General features: G+C 32.0%; 2 long non-coding RNA genes across 2 annotated transcripts; both read right to left on the bottom strand.

The window, feature by feature from the left end:
- Nucleotides 1-65: 65 nt before the first annotated feature.
- On the bottom strand, nucleotides 66-2,068 carry LOC143083337 (uncharacterized). The gene is made up of 3 exons (XR_012980644.1): nucleotides 2,044-2,068; nucleotides 1,103-1,295; nucleotides 66-353 (listed from the first exon to the last, which is right to left on the bottom strand). It is a non-coding gene; the product is annotated as an uncharacterized LOC143083337 (long non-coding RNA).
- A 2,276-nt stretch (nucleotides 2,069-4,344) lies between these two features.
- On the bottom strand, nucleotides 4,345-8,900 carry LOC143083336 (uncharacterized). Its single transcript, XR_012980643.1, has 2 exons — nucleotides 8,824-8,900; nucleotides 4,345-6,774 (listed from the first exon to the last, which is right to left on the bottom strand). It is a non-coding gene; the product is annotated as an uncharacterized LOC143083336 (long non-coding RNA).
- Nucleotides 8,901-14,059: the final 5,159 nt, after the last annotated feature.

Genomic DNA, 14,059 nt, shown 5'->3' with positions numbered 1-14,059 from the left:
ACACACCATTCCTTTTGCTCTTTTTTACAGATCATACAGGTATGTAATTTTCATTTTTGTTTTTGTTTGTTTGTCGATTTGTTTTAAGTAACCAAGAGAATTGGTCAACGATACAAGAAATAAAACTCATACAACTTTTACCAATATAGATTTGAGTTATTCCGCTTTGTTTAACAAATATCAAATGTTTAGAAGTATAGTCAAAATGTGAATTAATAAAGATGACTTTTCAATGGCAGATCCAGGGAAGGAGGTTATCCCTTTTCCCCTTTATCCTGGGTTGGGGATCCCCCAACCGTTTGGGAATGACTGGAACCGCCTCTGCTTTTGTGTTTTAGTGAATCTGGTTCTGCCTGGAATAAAATGTATATGAATTTTATTAGATGCAGATTAGTAGGTTTTTAACTATTAGTATATGAACATTTATATATCCGAACTCGCGCGCTTGTTATGTGAGCATAATAAAATTCTATTAGATTGGGAATGACTCCCCTTCATTGTTCAATGTGTTTATAGTCCCTGATTTGGTTTCATGTGTTCTTATCAAATGGCTTAAAACTTTACCTTTGTAAGTTATATTTCACGTGTTAATTCTATCAATTTTGATGAATACAATATGACAAACATTGTTTTAATATGTCTTGAATTACAACATAAAATAGGCTCTTATTCATTCTCGGCTCCAATGACTTTTAAAAGGGATGTAATGTAAAGTTGTAGTGACCACTTGTAAGGTAGATCATATGACTAAAACCTACTATGTCTATTGTGCACGAGCTATACCCACTGTTGGACGATACAAAGGATGTAGCAACACATTGCGATACATTTATTATATTCTCCTATGTTATACCAGAACGATAAGTGTGCCCTGTTATAGCTGATTCAAATTTACGTGGTCCTAATGATTTTTTAAACCAAGTTGTTGCAGATATTATCTCCTGGGGTTCCGTGTGATTCTATCAAACCATATGTTTGTAACCTTCTTGTTTTAAAACATTGTGCTTGTAGTTCTCTTAATCAATAATAATTTAATGTATTTTTCATAGATTTAAGACTTGTGACCTATATACCAAATATAACTTGAACTGTTATATCTTACCCTACTTCTGATGTAATACCTTCTTGCTCAAACTAACATAACAAAACTTTGTGTGACAGAGTAACTATGAAGGAGAGATAACTCTAGGAATATACACCTTCAATTTATTCATCAGTTCTATAACATGATGACCCAAACAATACCTTCAAGATCTACTTAGAGACATGTTTCTATCCATTGAAATAGAAACTCCCTGCAAAAAAAGGTCATTATTGAGTTAACTGCGGGCAAAAAAAATATATACATATACAATATTAAATTTTAATGATAGAAAAACTTATTGACTTCACATTCCTATCGCCAAATAAATTTAATATTCAGTTAATTAGTTTTATGCCTATTTAAAGTTCAACATCTCATCCCATCTCCATCATTATTATACTCAAGATAAATAGAGCCTGAGGAATATTGCTTTCACGTTCAATCGTTTTTCATGTTCAGTTGGATTTATGTATTTTTTGGTACTTTTTCGAGGTAATGGATGCTTTGGGTTTGTCCATGACCTTATCTAAAAGACCATTTATATTTCCGAGCTGTATTAAAGGTTAAAGGAGGAATTGGTTGCCGTGATGAACGTTCGATCCCGTATATATAGATAGATGGCTGTATATCAATATATTTCTAGTTGTAAACTAGAACATATACGCAGATTTTTCCTCAATTATTAGTCATTCCTCATAGATGTTGTCGAGTTTCCATTATAATATATATCAGTGTCGAAAAGTCTTCTTTAACACCCCCATCCCTTTCTTCCTATTTTCCTAACAGAAAATAAATTATTCCATAAGTGGTAAGTTGGAACCTTTCCTTATAAGATTTTTAAATAACTGATACAAAAGTTTAAAATCTTCATTTATGAAGCCTTCGAACCTTTTTCATCGAGTAAAGTTTAAAAGCTGTTTTAAACATTACAAATAATTATTCTGAAAAATACAACTTACCTGTGATCAGTGTCAGGTATTTAATTTTATACATATAATTGATAAAGACCTTATATATTACATTCCAGCTCCTTTGTTCTAACAGGGGTGATCTGAGCCGGATCACCCCTACCAGATCACCCCAGTTTGAGTTTCTTTGTTTTGCATGCTTTCCTTTGTTCTGTAACATTTTGGCGGGAATGTCAAATCCACTATAAAACTTATAATTAATTATACGGAAAAGACTCTCTATCAAAATTCACGTAGAAAAAATACAGTGAATATGCTGGGATTCGAACTCAAGACCTTTAGAATATCAAGCCACGACACATACCACTACACCAGGACGACTGGATACGAATTAATAGTAATTTGACATACGTAAAGGAAGCAAGATCTTTTTATAAGTGCGGCGAGTTGTCAAACATTTATTCAGTGGGGTTTAAACCTTTTTCGTGAATAACATGAATAAGTGAGTTTTCCGACTGATTGTTCAATTTGATTTTAAACTTTTTCAAAAGTGGGGTGAGTCGGTAAACAGGAGTGGGGAGATTCTTTTATAAAGTGGCGATATAGTGTGGGCCGATTGGCAAGTGGGGCGAGTTTACATTATTTGATATCTGCTCATCGTGTTTGAGGGTCATTAAGGGTATACATCATATAGTAATATATAAAGTATATTATAATGGTTGTGTGGCATTATAAACTAGATTTTATGAATTGTAAATGGTTTTCCGTTTAATCTAAAACAGCTGGGATGTAAAATAGTTATCCTATTCGGACTTGGTGTGTCAGTGTTAGATCACCCTCTGGCCTCCGGCCATCGGGGTGATCTTACACTGACACACCGCGTCCTTATGGGATAACTATTAAATTAGAGTAAACAAGTACGGAGTGCTCGTAGGAAAACAAAATTATCGGTAAATGTGACAATATGTCCGCTTTAAACGTTCTTTCAAAAAATATTGAAATCGTTATATATTGTGCCATTAACTCCAAATATGTATCCTTTTAACAACACTCTAATCAACGTTTAACATGACAGTAACCAAGTAGCATCTCTTACCCAAATTGCACCTATTCAACAAAAATAGATGCGTAAATCTAACATTTTTTTCTTTGAGACTAAACAATTTGGATTTTAATGAATTGATATAATACAACATAGGAAAATGTATGTAAATATACAAAACACGTTCACAGTATGTATCAACAGAAGAGAAACATTAAATGGAAAAGTAAAATTTATGGAAACGTCGCTATGCGATGTTCATAAAAAGTCATCTTTAAAAAATGAACAAATAAAATATTTTCCAACCATCCATTTCTCGAAAAATCAATAGTAAGCATACCTGTTAGTGACCTTTTGCTGTTGTTTTTTTTCTATGGTCGGGTTGTTGTCTCTTTGGCACATTCTCCATTTCCATTCTCAATTTTATAGACTAATGTCAATTGTTCTAAATATTTAAAGAAATAAGACAAAACATCTGTTATTCGATTGTTAAGAATGTGAATTTAAGCATGGATGCAATTTGGGTACAATTCTTCACAGACTCATTGATCGTGTATAGGTCGGCACAAACCCATTTTTCTGATTAAATGCGGATTCAAAATAGGATAAGGCCGTTTGAATTGTTTTAAATTGTCATTTCGGGGCCTTTTATAGCTGACTATGCGGTATGGGATTTGCTCGTTGTTAATGGCCGTACGGTGACCTATAGTTTTTAATTTCTGTGTCATTTTAGTCTCTTTTGAAGAGATGTCTCATTGGCAATCATACGACACCTTCTTTTTTATATTTAGTATAACTAAAAAGTTAATAAGGATATGTTTACAAAATAGGCACCAAATAGAAACTTTTGTTTGATGTTTATGGCTTGTTATATGACACGTTGTCTGTCTCTATACATCATATCCTCTTTTTGTTTCGGTAGTCCATTCTCCTCACAATTATGCTAGGTCTATTAACCTCCTTGTTGGCTCTACATATTGTATAGATTGTTAATTTGCTACTGCCGAGAATGTGCTTTCTTTGTTTTTTATACATATATTTTGTACTAAAACTAAAATTGGGGTTTCTAAAGGAGAGCATTTGACGGTTTTGATAGTTTTCGATTGTTGTTATTTCAGTTATTTCGCTCTACCGCGATGCAGGGTGGCAATGTGCACAAAATCCCTCAAAATCCCTCATATTCAACCTGTTATCTTTACTTCTAAAAAATAAGAGAAAAAATTCTGATCAGTTTTTTTTTTTTTGTTTTTTTTTTTTTTGTTTATGTCTGTTCTCATTTGTCACTATAATCTAGTAAAAAAAAAGTCTAATAAAAGCTATTCTTTTAATTTTTATGTTCACAACAAATATCAAAACAATAGTTACTTATAGGCATTACAAGTAAAACAATGACATAAAACCAGGTTCAACACACCATTTTGTCTTAAAATGTCCATTAACAAGTCAGGAATTTGGCAGTTGTGATCTACGGACCGTTTCTGTGTATGTCGGGGCTTGTTTTTGTTTTAGTTTTAGTGCTTCTGTTGTTTCCGTCATATAGCTGATGTGTTTCACACTGTTTTTGTTTGTTACCCAAGAAGTAAATTATTGAGTAAATGTTTAGGTGAAAATGCAGCCATTTTAGCCAAAGGGTCCACATGAACCTTAATAGGGTAATTTTATGAACTTCCTTGTTAAAATCGAAAACAAAATTGAGACCATTGTCTCAGACAATCGTCTACCCTATGCATTGCAGAATCACTTACAATTTCAGATTGAGTTGGAAATTAAATGAATACCTTTTAGATATACTAAAGCTTCGTTTAATAATATTCCTATTGGTAAAATTTCCCTTTTAAAAGATGAAAGATTTATTAAGGGATTTCATTTGTTGGTATTGGACTGTTATTCAGTAAATAGGTTCTACTCTGCTGTCTCTTTCGACTTTGCATTTAAGGACTTATAAGATAGGATGTGGCATACAAAACTTGAAACGAAATAAATTGTTTCATCAAACAAACTTTTAACCAGGAACCTAATGTTAATTTCATTTTATGCAATGTTTTGCAGTTTTGACACGTACACAAAAAACTTCATATTCATTTAAAATGTTACTTTTTTGCCTTGAAAACCGAAATCGTTTCTCCGCGATTATTTGCAATGTAAACTTTAGATAGTTTCTTGTTGTAACAGAATGAAAGAGGTTCCGATAAATTATCTGTCGATAAAATGTCTACTAAGATTCCAGCAGATGTGAAAATGTCAATGGTTCGTGGATCACGTCCAAGGACGTATATGTTATCTTCAACATCTATTTGAATATCTCGGGATTGAACTAGGTCAGGAGAGGTATAAGAAAAAACAGGATATCCCTCTGCCGTAATGCAGTAGACTTCGTTGATGGTCGAATAACAAATGTTTCCATTTGAGCAAACGGCAATGTAGTCAATGAAACGATCTGCTTCTTTTACACTTATTGTTCTCTTAAAATTTCCACGTAAGTCTAGGACATGTATATTACCTTTACATCCGACATAGATGTTATCTTTTGTTGCATCAACACCACAACTTTCACTTTGGTTCACTTTCACCTGCTTCGAAATGTGTTGCATATCGATATCGATGAAATGTAAGTACGCTCTATATCTACAAGACATAACAGCAATGGATGTTCCAGGTATAGCTGCTATATCCCACGGTGGATGTGGAGAGCTGATAGATGATAGGAAGGTTTTCATCAAAAAAATAAATCTTGCTCGTATTTATATCACAGAAAATCAATTTGTTATTGTCCGATATCGTCATGCCAGATACTGTCTTCAACCTTTCTCCTTTCGTGTCGATGTCGTTTAGATAGGTTACGGAGGTAATTTTCCCCTTCGAAACAACTGGCACCTGTGACTGCAGCTGCTTGTAAGGGACCATTGAAACTGAACAAGGCGTTTCCTTCAATTTTATTGACCCAATACTCGTTAAATAGTCTTTTGATACCCTTTCGACAAACATAAGGCTGGTATCTACAAACGATTCTGTCAGCTGTTTAACTTTGTTTTCAATGTCATCTAAGATTGGTTTGGAAGAATGAATTGTAATAAATGCTTGTTTCTCAGAACCATGATCTCTAATTAATTCTAAAGCTTCCTTTTGGTCTTTTGTTGATGTTACTAATTCACCTATTTCTTTCTCTTGTCGTTTTATACCAGTTATATTTTTGTCTTTGAGTTCGGTTATTTGTTTAAGAAGCAGCTCTTCTAAAGATTCTATTTGTTTGATGATATTTTCTTTTGTTCTCGCTATTTGTTTCCGAATTTGTGTCTCTTCTTGTTCTACTCGACTACTATTTTCCTTCCGATTTTTTTTCAATTTTTCTAATGCTTCTGAAATAAAGCTCAACTGTTCGTCATAATCCAGGAATGACTGTGATTGCTTAGAACTCTTTGAGGCTATATCAATTGATGTGACGTTCTTACATGCTCGATGATCTTTTGGCAAACATTCCTTACAACAAATAACATCATGATCAACACAAAAATAATCAAAAGGCAAATGTTGATGTTTTGAACAATTATACGATAAATTAATTTTGTTCGGTATTTTACCCATGTCAACCAAATGGTGACTTCGAGACATTTTTTGAACTTTGTGAGCTTCTGTACATTCGGAACACAGCGCTTCTTCACATTCGGTACACCATTGGAAAGCTTTTAGGGTCTTACCACGTGCAGTGCAAGGTTCGCAATATTTAGCTGCCATCGATAGTTCTACAAGAAAAATAAGACCATCTGAAAATTTATATTTATAACACTTACTATTTTCTAAACGATATTTTTTTTACAAACAAAGATTGTGTCATCTGCAGAAAAAGTGAAGTTGCAATTTAAGATTGAGTTACAAACTCTGTGTGTATGGATTATCAAGCTCTTACGTAAAACTTTGAATTAAAAACACTGCTACGAAAAACAAAATAAAATGGTGGAGTCAACGTGATAATCCCTTTGTCGAAGTTATTGAGTTTAGATACATTTAACTGTCTGGGAAAACTTATTAAATGAATACAATACTAGGTGGGTTTTAGGTGTCATACCACCAATTACTCCCTCAAATTTAGAACGTCTGTGAAAGTAGGCCTACTCGGACAAAAAATAGTGCATTTGATGTCATTGTTCACCTAAACTAACCAACAAATTTGCAGAAATGAAAGTTTTGTTGAAAGAGAAATATATTAAGACCATTTTGAGCCAAAATTTACCTGTCTATGAGTTTGCATTAAAAATTGAGGATTAATGCGCTCCATAGTATACTAATTTAAGATTTCCAGAAAACCAGGGGTTATTTTTAGTGGTACCTCCTTTCGGAAGCTCTCTGCTTTCTTATATGATTTTGAATGTATGTTGAAAATTGGCATGCAGAAAGGTGACACCTGTACAGTTCAGGATATACCTAGTTTCTATGAAGTTAAACTTAAGGTAAAATATTTAGAAAGCTGTGAAAATTGCAAAATTTGGTTGAACAGATAGGGACTTTTAATTGGTGGTATGACACCTTTATGTTTTCAGTAACTACATTGTTTGCATGTTTTCTCTTTGTCATGCCATTTATTTTTATGGCTACCTATACTGGATGGATGTTTTCATTGATTAGGATGTACGGTGACATATGGCTGCTACATATTTGTCCTTTGGTATCTGGAGTTTATTTTTCTCTTTATCAATCAGATTACTTTTTTTTTTATTATGAGTACCTGTTCGAATAGAATAATTAACTTGCATTAATAATAATTATAATCGTTTAATATGAATTTAATCGTATATGAATATAAGTCAATGATTTTTTGATTTTTTTTTTTTTTTTTTTTTTTTTGGTTTATTTTATTTTTTGTTTGTTTGTTTGTTTGTGCTTTTTGTTTTGTTTTGTTTTGATCTTGTATGAGAGGAAGAAATACAAAATAAAGAATTATAAAAAAAAAAAATCATATTACTTCGGCTTACTTTAACCAATGTTTTGTTCTTAAAATGAATTGTTCCAAGCCATAAATATGTTGATCCATGTTTATACATACAAGTATGTTTTTTAACAAATCAATCTCCTTTTTTCAACATGTCGGAAAAAGGGTGGATCTGCTTTGACACGATAACTTCACTTGACGTTTTACAAGATGTTAATCTGTAGAGATTCCGTACATAGTTTAGTTATCTGCATTCCAGTTGGAACTAACTGTGCAGCACTTATTGTGTGTTTCTTTCTGTCTTGTTATGAATTACAATTTATGATTCAAATCAACAGTTACCAAGTTTAATAACACTTTTAGATATTTTAATATATATTGGCTCTCAATACTGACGACTTCTGTATGCACTAAAAAGAGATATATCCTCCTGAACTGAAATAAAGCAACAATGAACACAACCCTTTCCTGGATCTTGATATCTATATTGCTTATGTGGAGCTTAATAACAAAATTTAAGATAAAAGAGATGATTTTTCATTTTCTATTGTTGAATCTCCATCATCAGATAGCATCTAACGGTGTTCATATAGCTCAACTTGTTCGATTCGTTTGTGTATGGAATAAAGTACTTATAAATTCTATACAAATTAAAGCACAAACATGTTCTCATTCACATCAAAAGTTAACAAAACATTTAAATAGACTAATATAGCCGCTGAAAAAGCTATGATGCTCATGTCGATAATATAGGCCTCAACTTCTTTAAATTATACCAAAGTGTGTGTGCTTCGATGCTCATTTTTAAGACTTGAAATGACGTTGAAGTAAAAGAATTGTGAATAATTTATAAAAAAAATCATACCTCCAACAAAATGGCGGTCAGGAAGTTTATCACTGGGTACCTGTGTTAGCAAAGTAAGATCGATATGTGTACTTGTATGATAATTTATTTCGCTGATTTGACATGTTTGATAACACCTAATAAAACTAGTAAATAAAGAACTGCATTTCGTTATCACCAAAATAATAAAAACATAAAATACGCAGTGTTGTGTGTATAAAGGTGAAGTTTTGGCCTAAATGACAGTCTGTATCACATTCTACAATGCGTTTTCTGTCAATCTAATTATTATATTGATATCTGATTACGTTATACTACATATGTAGTATAACGTAAATATGTAGTATAACGTAATCAGAGATCAATATTTTAATTAGATTGGTTTTCTGTAAGACACACGATGTCTCGTAAGTGCTAAAACGGCCTTTAACATCATTTGTTTTGTATTCTTATGCGAAAATCAAAATGTTATTAATAAATATCATTAAAGCATTAAAGACATATAACAACTTTAGCAACTTTAGGTGTAACACCACTAATTCAGGCCCGGCCAGAAAGCACATACCAGAAAGTAGTACATATTTAACACAAAATAGTTCCTACGCATGAGTGTAACTTTCAAAATATGTAGAATATTTAGGTATTTTTGGTATCAAATGAAAGCTGAAGGACTGGTGATCATTGTAAAACACTTTTGGACTTTTGATTTTGAATATTAAAAAAAATGCACCAAATTTTAAAAAGAGGGTACATTTTGTCTGTTTGTCAGATCTGAAGTACCTGTTTTGGTACATCCAAAGTTTCGGGAACCAGTTCTTTCTTATATGCAATTAAAGGTATGTTGATTTTTTCAGTACAAGACACCATAAAGGGTTGCTTTGAAATGCAATGATTGCCACTTTATTTGAACTTAAAACAAAAGAGGTGTGCCTACTTGAAACGGAGGAATTTAACATAGAAAGCAATGGGACCATGAATTAGTGGTGTACTTCCTATTACAGAGAATCATCAGAAATCCAATTTTTAGAAGTTGTACCTATTCCAATGAAAATAAGTCAAATTTGATGTTAGTAATCATGTTTAATCATCTTTTTTTGGTGAAACATCCTGTTTATGGGAAATTTAAGCTCTTGAATTGGCATACACAAGTATTTTAGCCTTTTATGGTCATATAACATGCATGCAGTTAAGACTTGACTCCAAGTTCTTATTTTTGCATTTTTTGTGATTGAAATCAATAAAACATGTATTTTATGACTTGTATATGGTATAAAATAGCTCTTGGTCAAAATAATCTTATGATTTTTCAAGTTTTTTGTGTTTCATATGGTAGCCTTTTACAATCTATGCAAATGGTATACACTAATATAAGAATTCTAAAAGCTCACTGTACATGCAATTTTGAACCAGTTTAGCAAGTTATCTAGCTGAGAGATATATAAATTGCTCTTAATAATGTATGTTTTACCACAGAATTATGGTTTATACAAAAAAAAGCCCTTTTCCAATTTAAAGAAAAAAGGGGGGACAATTTTCTCATTCATGTCTTAAGTTTAGACTAATATATTTTTATTTGATGAAGAACCTCTGATTAAAATATGACTATTGGTAAGCACATAGCTTTCCTAATAGAAATTAATAAATAAAACAATGGTATTGAGATTAAAAAAAGTATATTGGCCATTGGTAATACCCATATGCAGTTTTCTTTGAATAACCCATATGTTACTACCAGTCCAATTTGAGCTTAAAATTAGTAAAATAGTATTTGAGCTAAAGCTTTATATGTTTTTTATTGCTTGAAATAGATCATAGAATGAAATAAAGTAATGCTCAAGTCAATATAGCAAGTTTGGTTCTGTTATAGGTGTAACACCACTAATTCAGGCCCGGCCAGAAAGCACATACCAGAAAGTAGTACATATTTAACACAAAATAGTTCCTACGCATGAGTGTAACTTTCAAAATATGTAGAATATTTAGGTATTTTTGGTATCAAATGAAAGCTGAAGGACTGGTGATCATTGTAAAACACTTTTGGACTTTTGATTTTGAATATTAAAAAAAATGCACCAAATTTTAAAAAGAGGGTACATTTTGTCTGTTTGTCAGATCTGAAGTACCTGTTTTGGTACATCCAAAGTTTCGGGAACCAGTTCTTTCTTATATGCAATTAAAGGTATGTTGATTTTTTCAGTACAAGACACCATAAAGGGTTGCTTTGAAATGCAATGATTGCCACTTTATTTGAACTTAAAACAAAAGAGGTGTGCCTACTTGAAACGGAGGAATTTAACATAGAAAGCAATGGGACCATGAATTAGTGGTGTACTTCCTTTATCATTTTCTCTATTTCACAATTTTTTGTTATCATAAAGGTATCGAATTTTAATTTTTGTTTATTTTTTCTATTGGTTGCCTGTAACAAAGAAAACAAAATTCCAGCAGAAGAAACACATACGAATTTTACTATTATAGATCTGAGTTATGCCGCTTTGTTTGATGAATAAATAAAAATACTTAGTGAATGATAGACGAAATTTGAATTTATAATACAGATGATTTTTGTACAACGATTTTGTGGTTCTGGTCCTGCCTTAAAAAAAATGAACATGATTTATAATATATAAGATGAAGAAATATATGTAGGTGTCTAACTATATGAACATTAGTATTTCTTTTCAATAATAAATTTGCACAATGAATATTCTTATGCTTAATATCACTTTAAACAACTAAAACAGGGGCAAAATGGGAAATCACACAATTTTTACAATTCTCGATTCTGTAATCTGCCTGGACATATCTTTACAAACGAAACCGGCTACAAAAATATGATACAATATTTATCCTGAAAAATGCATCTGTGGCGAGTACAGGAGTAGTAAACATGGTAAAAGAAACTCTAAATACCAAATTCATCTGCATCGGCAAAAACATTCTATTGTATTACCCACGTATACCGAATTTGTAATTTTTTCTTTCGTGTTAATTATTTCTGGCATGGTAAATGATTACCAATTTTTAAATTGAACATGTAATAAAAAAAATAAGAACAAAATGTACAAAAAATAAAGAACACAGAACAATTGGGTGTTTTAATATACAGAATAGAATATAATAGGAAAAATGTTATATAGAATAGAGAAAATGACAGTATCAATTTAAAAAAAAAAAAAGAAAATGAAGCCATATCCTGTCTTTTCATACACTCAAATATAACGCATCCGAAACTTATGTCGCAGGTTTGAACGTCTCTTTTATAGTAAGCATTCTCTCTGTTATGGTTACTTTTCATGTATGCTTTTACACATATATGAATCAATCATTAATTTCTGGTGATATATCCATATACCAAATATCAAAATCAATTGTTTCGTACTTTAAAGAAAAAAGTGTGGAACACTGATTTTTTATTATTGTTATTTTTTTCCTATTCCAAGGGCGATATGATCAGCAAAGTCCGTCTACCGGAACGAAACTCATTCTCCATCTGTGACTTCTTGTGACATGACTATAAACCAAATAGCTCTAATTTGCAGAAAAATAGTTTGGCAAACTGATATTTTCAAGCAATGTTCTGTTTCAAAGGGCCACAGAGCGGGAGTGGATCGTAACCCTTGGCTAGCGAAGATGCGTTTATTGTTGTGTTACATATTTGTTTTTCGTTCATTATTATTTTGCATAAATAAGACCGTTAGTTTTCTCCTTTTTGTTGTTTTACATTTTACATTTCTTTACCTTTCATAGCTGGCTATGGGATATGGGTTTTACTCATTGTTGAAGCCCGTACGGTGACCTACATGCAGTTGTTAATGTCTGTGTCATTTGGTCTTTTTTTTAGAGTTGTCTCATTGTCAATCATACCTCATATTTATTATTTTTATACGTAATGATATATCCACTAGAATAATAGTCGAACATTAGCAATGTCTAACAGAATTATAAGTTGACCTTATATGGCTTATTATTGGTCTCTTTGTGTCCGTTAATTTTTGTGCTCTCCAATATTTCAATTGTTTGATTTCCAAATGATTTTATGACTATATAGTTTACCCGAATGATTGAGGACACACGAGTTATGCACTTTCTCTAAGGTTTTTAAAAAGGTATTGATGTAAGTTTTCGATGAAAAGGAAGCAAAAATTCTATAGCAACATAAAAAGTAAAAACACAAAAATACTGAACTCCGAGGAAAATTCAAAAAGGAAAATCAAAAATCAAATGGCAAAATCAAAAGTCCAAACACATCAAACGAATGGATAACAACTGTCATATTCCTGACTTGGTACAGGCATTTTCTAATGTAGAAAATGGTGGATTGAACCTGGTTTTATAGCTAGCTAAACCTCTCACTTGTATGACAAAAATCACCGTTAATAAAGATATTGTGTCTTGTGACCAAAATTATACCGTTTTATTAGCAAAAGTAAATCATTCTCGCTTCAAGTTTTTATAAAGATAAGACCGTTGGTTTTCCCGTTTCAATGGTTTTACACTTGTAATTTTTGGGCCCTTTATAGCTTGCTGCTCGGTGTGAGCCAAGGCTCCGTGTTGAAGGCCGTACCTTAAACTATAATAGTTTACTTGTATAAATTGTGTCTTGGATGGAGAGTTGTCTCATTGGTACTCATACCACATCTTCCTATATCTACATAATTGGTAATTTCTATGTTATTTGGTCTCTGATAGAGAGTTGTCTCATTGGCAATCATAGCATATCTTATTTGTATACCCAGAACACTGAAAACTATGGGAAAATACATAACTTTCTTGTTAAAATGTATTAAAAAGATAGACTTTAACCACGTAGTTTTGCTGAATAGTTCAGGCTTGATATATACATTTGCTTGTGAAGTGGAACAGCCGATCTTCCGAGGCACATGAGTTAATCTTTAGTTATCTGACAGGTCCCTGACGGTCAACCTTTAGTATTTTGCGGAAAGTGATTTTCTTTTGTTTTCAATACTGTGAATTACCAAATTAATGGACCAGAAGTAAATTCCTTCAGTGGTCTCTTGTCTCTTTTTGATTAAGTGCTAAAATCAATAGAATGAAAAACAATTTAACATCAAAATCAACCAGTGAAGGAGTATTATCGATGCAGTGGTATGATAGGTTCCAGTTTGTTATAACTAATAAGTTTTTTTTTCTGTAATGATAATTATTGTACATCCTTTTGTTATTCCACTGGCAGAGATCTGAAAAGGGATAGAAAGGAGAAGAGTGTTCAAATATTCATGGATGTTGGGTTTTT

The sequence above is a fragment of the Mytilus galloprovincialis genome, chromosome 7, assembly GCF_965363235.1.
Source record: "Mytilus galloprovincialis chromosome 7, xbMytGall1.hap1.1, whole genome shotgun sequence".
Taxonomy (NCBI): Eukaryota; Metazoa; Mollusca; class Bivalvia; order Mytilida; family Mytilidae; genus Mytilus; species Mytilus galloprovincialis.
Note: the sequence above shows the minus strand (reverse complement) of the source record. Positions and strands in the feature narration are given on the sequence as shown.